General features: G+C 34.8%; 1 protein-coding gene and 1 non-coding gene across 2 annotated transcripts in view; one reads left to right on the top strand and one right to left on the bottom strand.

The window, feature by feature from the left end:
- Nucleotides 1–15,827, top strand: part of LOC124977719 (uncharacterized) — a 102,702-nt gene that overhangs the window by 39,777 nt on the left and 47,098 nt on the right. The gene's annotated exons all lie outside the window — the stretch shown is intronic.
- LOC124978518 (U2 spliceosomal RNA) lies at nucleotides 995–1,181 on the bottom strand. Its single transcript, XR_007107498.1, has one exon. It is a non-coding gene; the product is annotated as a U2 spliceosomal RNA (small nuclear RNA).

The following is a 15,827-nucleotide window of genomic DNA, read 5'->3' as shown; positions in this document are numbered from 1 at the left end:
CACCTCAGATTAGTTATTTTGCATTTTCCGAACAGAAAAATAATCGTTTTGGGTCAACAGGTGTGGAAAATTTTAAGCACACAGTTTTCATAAAGGAGGTATAACTGAAAAGGACTATACTACAACCACCTTTCCAGTAGACTTCGTAGACCCTGATCACCTAAGTGCTTCTTGACATCACTCCTATGAAATGGATGGAATGAGCTGGGAAGGTGCAGCAGAAATGTTACTATGTGAGGGTGCAAATGGGTGGGGATATGATTATCTTCAGTCACTTTAGGACAAAACATCTTGTGCTCCTTCTTGAGGCTGGATGGGATAGCTACTAAGCAGGGAGTACGTGATTTCCTAATATAGCACAATAATCTTTCCAAATGTTTTTAAATATTAAACATTTATTTTAAAAGTTAAAAATGACATGGGGCTGTGATTGTAACTCAGTGGTAAAACACTTGCCTAGCATGTGTGAGGCACTAGGTTCAATCCTCAGCACCACTTAAAAAATAAGTAAATAAAAGTATCGTGTCCATCTACAATTAAAAAAAAAATTTTTTTAATGTGTACCAAAAACCCAATGATATGAGTTTATCTGATCTTACCATATAAAGGAGCTCTTAAGAACAGCTAGTTCAGCTCATATATAAGTGTTTCTTTTTCTCTTTTGTTTTGCTTTGCTTTGTTCCAGTACTGAGGATTGAACCCAGGGGCACTCTACCACTGAGCTACAGCCCAAGTCTTTTTAATTTTTATTATTTTGAGACAGAATCTTGCTGTTACTGAGGCTGGCCTTGAACTTGTAATCCTCTTGTCTCAGTCTCCTGAGTTAATAGGCAAGCACCACCGCACCCAGCAAATGTATGTTTTAATTAACAGTTTATCTAAAATCTTGCATATTTCAAGTTATTGTCTGAAATGTCTGTAGCTACTGTAACTTCTAAAAGTTACTGTGCTCTTAAAACCAGTAATCTCAAATGAGAGAATGCTTTTTTATGTTTGGGTGTGCATCATTCCTGAAGGTACTGCAATACCAGGTTGAAGCACAGAGCAACCAGAGCAAACTCCTATCCCATTTCTCAGCTCCAAATATCAATTTAGTATATTATCCTCAGATAGAGGACAAATCAGATATTAAACTGACAAGAATACTCTATCTGATCTTAGACAAGAGGCCAAGAAGCAAGGCCAGACCTGTTCTGTGGTACTAAGGATAAAACCCAGGCATGCTCTACCACAGAGCTACCCTTCAACACTTTTTATTTTTTACTTTTTGAGACACGGTCTTGCTAAGTTGCTTAGGCCCTCACTAAGTTGCTGAAGCTGATCTTGAACTTGCCATCCTCCTGCCTCTCCTAAGTCGTTGGGATTAGAGGCGTGGGCCACCACACCTGGATAATGCCAGAACAGTTTTTAGATTTCACTCCCTTTCTGTATTGTACAGATGAGATGTGTTAGTTCACACATATTGATGGTTTCCTGTACTAACTTGTCCAGTGTTCAGGATGTGACATATTCCAAAAGTTTCTTTATAGAAAAGACAAAATAGTACTTTCTGTTTCTGTAGACAAATTTTTTAATTTTGTTGTAGTGAGATGAATCTACATTTGTATTGTATTTTTGAAAATTAATATTAATACTAATTAATATTAATATCTCAGAGGACTTTTGTAGCTTCTTCATGATATAAATTAATAGAAACAAGTATGAGTTTATATATGTGTGTGTGTGTGTGTATGTGTGTTTTATACTAGGGAATTGAACCAAGAAGTACTTTACCACTGAGCTACATCCCCAGCCCTTTTGATTTTTTATTTTGAGACTGGGTCTCACTAAGTTGTTTGTGTACTCACTAAATTGCTCAGGTTGGCCTCAAACTTCAGATCCTCCTGAAGTAGCCTCCCCAGTGCTGGGATTGTAGGCATGCACCACCACAACCAGCAGTTTATATTTCAACCAGCTTCTATTGCAGTTGAGAACATTCTTGTTCTTCCTAGTTTGTACCATCAACTCTATTGAGTGGTAACAAGTCTTTTGGTTGAACAAAGCTACAGAATCATTCTCTTTTTATGCTGCCCACAGTTCAGGCAGTAGATTCCATGAGAGCACTTTTCAGGACATTTCTTCACTTAACTTCCTGTGTTGACTCAATGTAAAATTTTTTTTATCTTTTAGTGCCTAGTTTTTTCACTTCTAAAATATTGTCACATTACTTTGTATCAAAGGAATAATGAGATGAATTACATTTTATTTCTGATATTCTTACGTGACTGCATATTTGAAATATCACTTGCAAGATTAATTATCTGACTTACAAATTGGCCATTATATTTTTCATTCTGATAAGTGCTTATAAGTGTAAAGAGTAAGGTAATATTTAAAATATTGGTAATAAAGCCAGGGGTGTATTTCACTAATAGAGCACTTCCCTAACATACTCAAGGCCCTGGATTCAATCACCAGCACTGCAAAAAATTAAATAAATAAAAATAAAATATTGGATATAAACAGAACATTTTTTTTTTCCCAATATTAAATCTGGGGGCAGGGGGTTTGTAGAGTTGTGGCTCAGTGGTAGAGCGCTTGCCTGGCATGTGTGAGGCCCTGGGTTCAAAACTCAGCACCACATATAAATAAATAAATTAAAAGATCCATTGACAACTATAAAAAAATACTTTAAAAAAAATCTGGGGTTGGGGTTGTGATTCAGTGGTACAACACTTGCCTAGCATGTGTGAGGCACTGGGTTCAATCCTCAGCACTGCATATAACATATAAATAAATATGATAAAGGTCCGTCAACAACTAAAAATTTTTTTTAAAAAGAAACCCTCATGTACCAAAGCATGTGGTCATGAACTAGACAGTTCTAGAACAGGCCATCTACTCTATTCCCTGATCCAGAAAAGACAATAGCTCCTAGATTTGGAATGTGTACTTATGTCTCTTTAAACATGTATAATAATAAAATGTCATGCATGCTAATTGAAAATATAGAAACATGATGAATTTACAGATAAAAATAACTCAGTTCTATCATCTAGCAATAAGTAACACTAATATTTTGGTCTTTTTTTAAAGAAATTATATAAACACTGTTGATAAAGCATAAAAAGTATACTTTATGTACTTGGCCTACATAGATAGTCAAAAAATTTTGTTGCAAAAATGAATGAGTAAATGAATAAATGTAGAAATGAAGGTCTTTAGGGCAAAAAATCTGTTGGGAGACAATTCTCTTTCCTTTCTTGCATTTCTGCACTTGTTAGGAACAGAGGCACTGACAGATTTTGTTCTGTACTCTTCAAGAATGTTTGTATAGTGAAGACCCTTGGGATTTAGAGATAATGTCTCCCTCCAGAGCAGAGGTCAGATTTGTTTGCTGTCCTGTATAATAAAGATAATGTCTCTAGGGCAAAGGTTGTGCTGTTTTATTTACAGTCCAGTATAAAATATCGAGGCTTCCTTTGCTTGGGGTTCCTCATATAATGCAAATCTATTGCCTGCACAGTACCCAACTAGACCACTTTGCGTGACCCCCAAGAACTAGTGTATTACTTAGCCCACGTTGTATCACCCTTATGAGTACTGAAACTCATGCAATCAGTGGAGGAAAATAATGAGAGTTATTCTGGCTCCCACTATTGTTTTGAGTAATAAATTATCCTTTGTCTGAAGCCCAAGTCTCATATCTTCTCTGGCACGCATGAAATTGTGGCACCCTAACTTGTTAGCTTACATGTAGGGTAAAAGCTCAGACTTTACAGTTCTTGACAAATCTCTGTTAAGAATAGGTTAGAAACGAGGTGTGGTAGTGCACGCCTGTAATCCTAGCAGCTTGGGAAGCTGAGGCAGGAGGATCACAAGCCAGCCTCAGCAAAAGCGAGTCACTAAGCAACTCAGTGAGACCCTGTCTCTAAATAAAATACAAAATAGGGCTGGGAATGTGACTCAGTGGTTGAATGCCCCTGAGTTCAATCTCCAGTACTCAAAAAATAAAGTATAGGATGGATAATTAGATAGTTTTTCACTATATATGAAATATCTTAATGACATCAGAGAAAATATAACACTGAGAATTAATTTACCATCAAACTTTATATAGAAGGAGAAAAGAGAGATCCAGTTCTCTTACATTCCTTCATTTGAGGACACACTCCATCTCCTATAGAGACTCATAAATTTGAAGAGGATTATTGGAGCAAACTTCATCTTGCTCAGGTTAGTAAACTTTATGCCTTCTGCCCTTCCACATAAATTGTTTTCCATTTTTTTCTCCCCCTCTGGTACTGGGGACAGAACCCAGGTCTCACACATGCTACGATATAGATCTACCTCTGAGCTACACCCCAACCTGTTTTCCAATTTTTAATCCTTTTGTTAATCACTCCTCTGAATTTTTAAGATTTTTTTTATCTCTTGACTTTAGATCCCAGTATCTGATACAATAAGGAGTTGATTTCTATTTCGTGGATTTACAAAACCTGCCACAGACTAATTGAAAGTAGAGTATGCTCTATACTTCCCTAATATCAGTAAGTTTCTAGCACATGGAGGTGCTCAGTAAATTCTTACTGATTAATTACTGTATCTCAGAATTGTTTTTGAATTAAAAATCACAGTTCCACTTTGCTGATTCATGTTTGTTTTTTGCTTCACTAAAAAATCCTATTTGCAGCTGGGCGAGGTGGCACACACCTGTAATCCCAGCTACGCAGGAGGCTGAGGCAGGAGAATCCCAAATTCCAGGCCAGCCTGGGCAACTTAGACCCTGTCTCAAAGTATAAAATAAAAAAAGGCTGATTGCGAATGTAACTCAGTGTCATATTGCCACAGGGTTCAATCCCTAGTACTGAAAACAAAAGCAAAAACTGAATCAAAAATAGTAACAAACTGCAAATAGTGAATAAAAGCTATAAGTCACACAACCATCCTTGTTTTTGTGGAAAGTATTCTTAGTTCGCTTAGCAGGCTTTCCATTCCTGACCACATATGTAGAAGGTGATCACTATCAGTAACACTGTTTCCTCATACAAAAAATATTCCTTTGTAATGACTCTTAGCTGAGTTAGCATTCTTACTTTTTGTTTTTCCTTCTTTGTAGTTTCTGCAGTCAGCTGCTTCTAACATGGCTCCCAATGACCCGTCCTGTTTTAACATCCATCTTGTGTAATTTCCTCCCCTTATGCATGGGGTAGAACTAGTGACTTGTTTTTAATGAATAGAATATGGCAATGTAATAGAATGTCATAACTGAGATTAGATTACAAAAGACCGTGACTTCTATATTGCTATCACTCTCTGTGCTCTCTCACTTTCTCATTCTGATGAACAAAACTGCCATGTTGCAGACAGTCCAATGGACAGGTCTATGTGGCAAACAACAGAGGGTAGCCTCTAGTTAACAATCAGTGAGGAGGAACTAAGGCCCTCAGCGCAACATTCTGAAAAGAACTAACCCCTGCCAACATCCACTCCTTAAGCCAAGCCTTAACATGGCTTGAATACAGCCTTGAGAGAAACCGAGATCCAAACACCAAACTAAGCTATGCCTGCTTCTTTCGATAGCCTCTGTAAGATAATCAGTATTTATTGCTTTAAGTCACCAAGTTTTGGAGTAATTTATCACACAGCAATAAATAATACAGATTCTGTTTGATAAATATTAAAATATTGACTTCTACCTAACTCAATTTTTAAAAGAAACTAAGTACTGAATGCCTGAGGTACTGAGATCAATCCACAATACCTACAAATAAATAAATAAATAAATAAAGGCCAACGAAATCAGAAAAAAAAAAGTTGCTCAGGCAGTTGCCTCCTTTCTCATCTATTGTAGGCTAAAAACCCGCACATAGGTGTTTAACATTCTCAAATGTTTAGTCAAACCCCAAGGACTACCTTTGACCCTGGTATTACAAATCCCACTCTACTTTTATCATCTCTGAGCTTTAACTATTATTATTTCCATCTAATTATATCATTCTGTAAACTAATAATGTATGCTATCACTTTAATAATAAATGCTATCACTTTAAAATGTCATGAATTACATTTAACTTACAACTCTATCAACAGATCTTGTTTGTTTTAGAACTGGATGACTTCCAGAACTTTATGTGTCTTTGTAAATTTTGTGCCTTTTGAAATCTTTTAAAGTTACTTCCCTATTTTTGATTCACACAGCAAATATTTGAGTAAACTATATGTCAGAACTGTTCAGGATAGGAACGCAAGTTCCCGGTCGTTATGAAGTATACATTCTCCTTGGCAGAAGGATGGGGGTACTGTGTGCTAGACAAGAAAATAAATTACCAACTGTAATTTTGTTTGACATATTTTTCAATAACTATGACCTATTATCAAGGGATTACCATATTTCTATGTATCATCTAAAATAAATTTATAGTAAGACAATATAGTACTCAAGTTCCTTTTTCTAAACATACCTTAACAGTTTAAACCACACAACTATGGTTGTCCATGTTATATAATTAACATTTAAAATAATAGCTTTGAAATTTCTCAGTGATAGATTACACTGCATTAAAAATATATACTTGGTATCACATGCATTAAAACAGGAAAATATTAACTCTCATCATGCTTGTACTTAAATAAAAGTAATACCACTTTGTTTCCTTCTTCATTTCTTTAATAAAAATTATATAGTTTGGGGCTGGGGTGTGGCTCGGTGGTAGAACACTTGCCTAGCTTGTGTGAGGTACTAGGTTCCATTTCTCAGCACTACGCACATACATAAATAAAGGTATTCTGTCCATCTACAACTAAAATATTTTTTAAAAATTATATAGTTTACAATTAATTGCAAAAGGAGATGTCTTTGATGGGACTGCCGTTAGAGCGCAGTGGTAGAGCGCTTGCCTAGCATGTGTGAGGCACTGGGTTCGATCCTCAGCACCACTTAAAAATAAATAAGTAAAATAAAGGCATCATGTCCATCTACAACTAAAAAATAAATAAATAAAAGAGACTATCTTTGAAAATCTGATATTTCAGTCAATGAATATTTATGAAATCATTTGCCACCTTTGAGCAGGGGAAGATTCAGGGAAGAAAGATATACCATATTGCATGGAAGTCATTAGTGAAAGCACACTGGAGATGAAAAGAACTGCCCAAACTTTTCTCTTCTTTACTCTATATATTGTTTTTTACATGTCAAGAGTGTGACACCACCTCAAACACAAACTTGTCCTTCTTCAATCAAATACCACGTGGCAGGGTAGAGGGGTTAGAGCCTTATATCTCCTTCTTTATGTAAATATATTACATAACTTTATGCATCTTCAAAACAAAACAAGTTTTCAAATAAGAGAGATATTTGACATCCTAGAAAAGTTCTACTGATCAAAACATGATCTCCTCATCTGCTGCTAAGAGTGTCACAAATGTATTTAAAGTGTCATAAAAGTACTTGAATAACTACCTTGACTAAGCATTTCAATTTCTACAAACATAAGAAAATAATCTGATATTTGTGAAATGATTTATGTTCACTATAGTGTTATTAATAAAAGTGAAAAATTGGAAGCCACCTAAATGCTCAATAATAGGGATAAAGCACACTTCTTCAATATTCTGGAATGGATAGTCAGATAAAGAAGAATATTTCAGGATGTAAGCAAATATTCACAATATACTGTTAGGTTTAAAAAATAATATCACAAAGCATTACATTGACTAAGATCCCAGCTACATATACTGTATGTATAAATGTATATATAATTGAAAATTTTAGAAAATGTCGAAAAAGTATATGCCAAAATGTTCACAATGATTGTCTCGGGATGGATTTTTAAAAATCCTTTCTGCTTATCTATATTTTTCAAACTTCTTTTTTTTATATACTACACATTGAACCCAGAGGTGCTTTACCACAAATGTACATTCCTAGCCCCTTTTAATTTTGAGACAGGGTCTTTCTCAATTGTCAAGACTGACCTCAAACTTGTGATCTTCCTGCAGTTCCTTAGTAACTGGGATTATGGGTAGGCGCAATCTGTATTTTCAAACTTTTAAAAATGAAAAACTAGTAATTTTTGTAATCAAGGAAAAGAATGGCAATTTTTTGGTGCTCAGTATTGAACCCAGGGCCTTGCACACACTAAGCACGTACTCTGCTACTGAGTTATTTCCCTAGCCCCTGGATGTTTTGTTTTTTTATAAAATCTTAGCTTGCTAAAATTCTATCATTCACATTTGGAATTACTATCTGTCACTGCTTTCTGAGTGTCTACTGTCTGCACCTTTATTATGTTAATTGTCAGTGTCTGAAGTTTATCGTAGCTTCAGTTACAGGATTATGAACTTCCAATTCATTTCAGTCTCCCTGTCTACTTAACAAGTCTTTGCTGGTTAAATCAAATAAACTTACCCTTCTATTGGTCTCTGTGACAGAGTTGCAGGGTGGAATGGGGCATAATGTGGATTCAAGAGGTATATACTAATATTATGTCAAATATTGGTACCAAAGTCACAGACAGGACATGTTTCTTTGCAGATCAATATGATGAAGATACAATGTTGCCAGTCAGGAGAAGGTAGAAAATGTTCCAGAAAGGAATGGGGACGTTGGGAAGCCAAATGAACATGAAACTACAGGGGCTGATGATGCTATATGCTATCTCTAGAAGAAACATTTGAGACAAGTGGGTCAAAGAAACCTTTCCTATCCTATTTACAAACAAAACAAAACAAAACAAAACAAAAACGACATTTTAGGATTTGGGAAATCTTTAATTTTTCTCTCTCTTCACTTTTTTTCCCCTTCCTATCTTGTCTTTTTAGCTTTATTTCATTGATTATTTTTTTTTCTTTTGCCAACTGTATAATGAGAAGAGTTTTTTTTTCTTTCTAGCCCAAAGATTTGAGGTCCCAAGCTTGTGAATAAGTGGGTTTTTCTGGGAGAGAGCCACTCCAGAAAATTAAGACCAAGGCTGATAGAATATTCATTTGAGGTGATGATAAAGCTGGGACCACTACTACTGGAAAATAAAATATTAAAATGCCTTTTTAGAGAAAGAATTACTAAAAAGATAAGACCCTCTGCCAGCATAAAGGAAAACAAGAGTAGGAAGAGTTGCACATACACACAACACAGGACTGGCTATATTACCATTCATAACCCTAGCAGAGAGTTGAGACAAAACCAACAGTGACACAGGACCTTCATCAAATGTAGACAGCTACAAATTTGGGTGGCCAGCCAGCTAGCAGTGAAAGAAGTTGCACCATCAACTAAGGAACATAAAACTGAAAGATACAAATTATAACTTTTCTATTCTATGAATTGCTTCCAGAAAGTCACATATTTATTAGATTTCCTTTTATTCAAAACCTGGATAATATTTCTCTCTTGTATTAAAATTGCCTCTCAAAATACGGTCAATACAATGCTGTGCTTTGGCTACTTTAGTTAAGAATAATCCCAAATCTGTATTTTTAATCAACTCTATGGGATCATATTGAAAGAGGGAGACTAATGTGTTCCAGTTCCCTTGCTGTTATGACCAAGCAGGAAGTTCCGAGCAACCCTCCACCTCTCAGGAAGTTTACGTCAACTGAGTATTTACATCCTGTGAGTGTAGTCTTACATTTTTTTCTCCATTCTGTCCTGAAATTGTTATGTATGTATGTGACAAATGGAATATCTCCATGACTAATAATGATAAAAGTTAAAGACTTTTTTTAGCATTAAGTGCCTATAATTATAGCTATTTATATCCCTACTCCTCATCCCTTATTCATTTGATCTCTCAAATAGGTCCTTGTTAACCACATTCCGATTCATTAATTATGCAGCTAGTACACTAAAAACAAGCAAATAAAATCCTCCATGGAGCATCCTGACGCTTCCCTCCAGGACTTACCATGTAATGTGCTTCCCTCCAGGACTTACCATGTAATGTTGAAGATGGTGACAAGGTGCTGCCTCTGGTTTTTCGAGCATTTAGCTTTATTGGTTTGGCTACCCTTCACCTGCAGTTTTCTCACCTGAAAATGAGAGGGATGGGTTATATGATCTTTATATATAGTACATGTTTATGATTGTACTATGGAGGAGTGCCTATCTTATCAAAGACACTGTAAAGGCAAACTTTTTTCTTTATATGTGGTATTGAAGATTGAATCCAGGGGTGCTCTATCACTGAACTACATCCCTGGCCCTTTTTTTATATTTTATTTTTTATTTTGAGACAGGGTCTCACTAAATTGCTGAGACTGGCCTCAAGCTGTAATTCTCCTGCCTCAGTCTCCAGAGTTGGCATTACAGGCATGTGTTATCATACCCAACTTGTTTAGGATTCTTTTTTTCTTTCCAGAAAAGGGAGAACTGTTTTACTACTTTCTAACAATATTTCCATTAAAATTATACTTGTTTGAACAGTGGCAAATGTATATTAAAAGGAAAAAAGAACCAAACTTACAGTTAACTAGGGGTAAAAAGAACCAAGGTTTTACAATTTTTTTTAAATAGACATGTTTAATTGTTTTGGATCTCCCAAACTGAAATGTATTAAATGACTTGCATACAAAAAGAATAGACTATTTCAAAAAATTGTGCTGTTATCAATAAAAAGTATATTGTGTTCAGTAATTCTAATATTGACCACATTTTCTAATGGAATGTGTAATCATCTGTGATATAATAATGATAACAATGTTTACTTGAGATGTTTTACACATTTCATCTCAATAATTAACCATACCATTGTATGTTAATAACAATATATTATTATGTTAATAGAATGATATTAACTTGTTTAGAATTCTTTATGGTTACAAATCATCAAAATCCAAATAGATCTTAGATAAGAAGTTGAATTTATTATAAAGGTACAGAAGTGTCTCATAAAACCCAAGGGCAGTAATTAAACTGGACATAAGGAACCAGGAAGGTAAATATCAACAGGACTCTCCATCTTCTTTCTCCCCCTCCCTCTGTACATCTGCTGAATTTCGCCTCCTCTGTCCACCAGGTTCTTCTACCTCTCCTAATCATATGGTGGAAAATAGGACACCCTGGTAACTCTTGAATTTACAAATTATAGTTTAGACACATGAAAAGAGAAGGCTTTTTCTCAGTCCAAATGCCGTATTCCCAGGGAAAGGCTCCAACTGGCCCACATTGGAGCAGATGCCCATCCCTGGACTAATCAACTGTCATTTAGATTTGGGACAATTTAGATTGAACATGACAGCTTTCATTACAATCCTGGGGAAAGAAACTAGAGAAATTTCTAGTAAGGGAGCATAAGCAGAAAACTTGATAGGTATTCATCCACTACAATATCTCTGTTACTCAATAGTATTTTAAAATTTTGAAATAATTATATATTCACAAGAAGTTGAAAAATTAGTAATAGAGAAATTCTGAGTACCTTTCAACCTAATTTTCCCCAATGATAGCACTTACATAACTGTAGTTCAATATCACACTGGTATAATTCACAGATTTTACTCACATCTCACCAGTTTTACATGCACTCATTTATGTATATGTGCTCAAATTTCTATGCAATTTTGTCACATGTATACCCACAACCATAATCAAGATACAGAACTGTTCCATTACTGTTCCATTACTGTAAGGATCTTCAAGCTACCCCTCTTCTGTCTCCATCCTAATGGCAGTATTCATCTTTTTTCTATAATTTTGTCATTCTAAGAATATTATGTAAATGAAATAGTACAGTAGGTTACCTTCTGAAACTGACTTTTTCACTCAATATTATCCCTTTTGTATCTATCCAAGTTGTTGCATATATCAATAGTTCATTCCTTTTTACTGCTGAGTAGAACTTCTTGGTATGGATATACTAGTTATTCACCTATTGAAGGACCTCTGGTTTGTTTCCAATTTTGGGCTATTATAAATAGAGTATCCATGAATATTTGTGTAAAGGTTTTTTGTGTGAAAATAAGTTTTTATTTATCTGGATAAATGCCAAGGAGTAGTTGCCGAGTTGTAAGTTTATGCTTAGTTTTTAAAGAAACTGCCAAATTGTTTTCCAGGGTATGCCAGGGAATGCCATTTTACATTCCCATCAGCAATGTATAAGAAATCCAGTTTCTTTGTATCCTCTCCTATATTGGCTTATCCCTATTTTTCATTTTTATTTTCTGCAGTGCTAGGGATTGAACCCAGGTCTTGTAAATGCTAGGCAAACATGGCTTAATCATTATTTTTAATTTTAGGTATTCTAATAAATATGTAGTAATATATCATGTTTTCAATTTACATTTTATAATGATTAATGATGTTGAAAATATTTTCATGTGCTTATTTGCCACCTGTACACCCTCTTGGTGAAATGTTTGTACATGTCTTTAATCCATTATAAAATTTTATAATAATTTAAAACACTACTTTTATATCAGCTGGGCATGATGGCATACACCTATGGTTCCAGTGATTCAAGGAACTGAGGGAAGAAGAGTGTAAGTTTATTGTTTTTTTGTTGTTGTTGTTTGTTTGTTTTTCTTTTGTGGTGCTGAGGATTGAAGCCAGGGCCTTATGCATGTGAGGCAGGCACTCTACCAACTGAGCTATATCCCCAGTCCAAGAGTGCAAGTTTGAAGCCAATCTGGGCAACTTAGTGAGACCCTGTCTCAAAAAAAAAAAAAAAGTGCTGGGTGCTGGGGATGTAACTCAGTGGTAGAGTGCCACTAGGTTCAATCCCAAGTACCACTAAATACATACATACAGGTCTGGGGTTGCGGCTCAGTGGTAGAGCACTTGCCTAGCACATGGGAGGTTCTGGGTTCCATCCTCAGCACCACCTAAAAATAAATAAATAAAATACATACATATATAACATTACTTTTATTATTAAAACAAGCTGATACATTATGAGTAGGATGCAAAATTTTCACGAAATTTCTGGGTAATTTTCATACTCTCCATCTAGTACCACATGCATTTCACATTTTTAGACAAGTTTACTAAAGAATAACTTAAAAGTGCACAAATCATAACTGTACAGTCTATTGAATTTCCATGAAGACAGGGTACCCATGCAACCAGTACAAGAAACAAAATCACTACCACCCAGTAGACTGCTTTATGGTCCTTTTCAGTTGCTACCCTACCTCAAAAGGGAATCTCACATCATGTACTCTTTTTATGTGTGTGTGTATGTGTGTGTGTGTGGTGTTAGATATTGAACTCAGGGGTGCTCTACCACTGAACTACATTCCCAGTCCCTCCCCCTCCCCTTTCTTTCTTTCTTTTCTTAAATGTTAAAACAGGGTCTCACTAAATTAACAAGGCTATCCTTGTCTCAGCCTCTGAGTTTCTAAGATTACAGGCACACCAGGAGATGTACTCTTTTTTTAATCTGGCTTCTTTTGCTTAACATTATGTTTGTGAAATTCATCTATTTTTATATTATTATAACTCAGTCATTCTTCCCTGATCTTAAAATTATTTTACAGTTTTAAAATACTTTTTTTAGTTGTAGATGGACACATACCTTTATTTTATTTAGTTTTATTTTTATGTGGGTGCTGAGGATTGGACCCAGTGCCTCACAAGTGCTAGGCAAGTGCTCTACTGCTGAGCTACAACCCCAGCCCTATTTTAAAATTGTAATGAGGTTGTATGACATACAATGAACTATAAAATTTGATGTATTTTGATGTACGTATATACCCATATTGATACCACAGTTGGGATAATATCTATTTCCTCAAAATTTTTAAAGTGAAAAATGGGACCTTAAAAATGTGGACATCTAGCCGGGTGCAGTGGTGCACGCTGTAATCCCAGCAGCTCCGGAGGTTGAGGTAGGAAAATCATGAGTTCAAAGCCAGCCTCAGCAAATGCAAGGCCCTAAGCAACTCAGTGAAGACGTCTCTGAATAACATACAAAATAGAACTGGGGATGGGGCTCAGTGGTCAAGTGCCCCTGAGTTCAATCCCCAGTACCAAAAGAAAGAAAGAAAGAGAAAAAGAAAAGAAAAAAGTGGACATCTTAGGGCTAGTGATTTCCAGATCCTTTGTCAAAGATTGAAATAGCCAACATTTATTTTTATCTGTTGTTAAGAAAACTTAAATGAGAAAGATTTTTATTTTCATTTAAAATTTAGCTTTCCAAGACTATAATTCTAAATGATTATTCTAAACTGCATCCTAAAGTGGTTCTGTGAGAGGTAATGTTATCTGTGACTGCCAAAAACAAATGAAAAATGACATGAAAGCAAAAGCAAATTTACACACACACCCTGAACTGGACCAAATTTCTGGATTAACTAAAAGATGTAAATCCCAACTATAAGAAAAATAATAGTGTTAACTATAGATCCAAAGAATATTTGCTCTTCTTTTTAACATAGCACTATATTTCTCTTGAATTGCACAATATTTTTGTAGCCATCTTTTATCATTCCTTCATTCACATGTCTTCAAAACTTCTCAGTAACCGTTCTTAACTAACTTCGTCCATTTTTGTGGAGGGGATATAAAAAAAATCTCTGATTAAAACTCTGAAAGTGAGTCAAATGGGTAAACTGGAATTTAGGTCTTCATTTTGTTTGCTTAGGTCATAAAGAACTGCCTCTGAGCTTTAGGCTATTTTGTTCACCAGAGATAATAAATACCACACATTTGTTAAAATGAAATGTACAGTAAATGAAGTAAGCGAAAGTCTTGTATACTGGTTTGCTCTGTTTTCTTCATATAGACCATCTAAAGGTAATGCATTCATATGAAACATTTCCTGACCTCCTCTTGCCCCAGGAACTGGAAATACAAAGACAAATAGCACAAGGTACTGTGCTCAGAGAGTTTGTGTTCTAAATGAACACATCTACCTAGCATTATAAGGCAATAATAAATAGTCTTCACATTTAATTAAGACATGATACTTACTATAAATGCCAGAGGTTTTTAAACATTTTTCTTGTTCAAATATGCAATGTTATAAATTGAGCAAGACAAGTAGAAAAAAATCTAACCAAATACAGAGACATCTAGATTTCTAAAGACTTGGATTTTTTCTCTATATTTTCTCATAAATCACTAATTAGAGCTGTCTATGATATCTCACTACATAGAGTGTCTTCCCCTGTGTGTATGTTATCGATGCCGTCCATAGATAACAAATGTTAGAGAAATGTTTGCTACTATGGACAAATTAAAATTAAATAAAATTTTGGAAGGTATTATTATAATTATTCTACTATGTTTTCATTCATTTAATACATATCATTTAGGAGTCTACCATAGGCAGTTTCCTAAGAATTGAATAATCATTTTCAAAATATTTCTCATCACTATATTAAAAGTCAGTTTTTAAGTTAATCTGTGTTTGATATGTGTATATTCCTATTTGTGTAATAAACTTATAGCCATCACAAAAGTTTGAGGGTACTAGTACAAACGTAGGCAGGAACTTAATTGTAATTACCATTGTCTTTGATTTGGTTATCACCAAAGATCATCAAGTTCATACATTATGAACATATATGTTGATTTAGTTTCTTACTTAATGGAATAAGGAAACTATTAACACATAAAATTAAGGTTTGAAACTATTAACTTGATAAATTATGATAAAACCTATTCATTATCGATTGTGTTAGAGAAATTTCACATTATACATGGAAATATTCCTGTGAATATGTGCTCAAGATCTATGTTTAGAACAAAGAGTTTCCTGTCTCTCCTCTAGTCACTTTCTAATTCTTGTGGACTTGTCAAGAAGTTCTTAAGTAAATAACCGATTAAATTGAAAACAATGAAATTTTATTTGTATTTACCTGTTTGATCATTGATACAGCTTCCACATATGCTTGCTCCATTTCCT

The sequence above is a fragment of the Sciurus carolinensis genome, chromosome 2 (genome assembly GCF_902686445.1).
Source record: "Sciurus carolinensis chromosome 2, mSciCar1.2, whole genome shotgun sequence".
Classification (NCBI taxonomy): Eukaryota; Metazoa; Chordata; class Mammalia; order Rodentia; family Sciuridae; genus Sciurus; species Sciurus carolinensis.
This window is presented reverse-complemented; position numbering and strand designations above follow the sequence as displayed.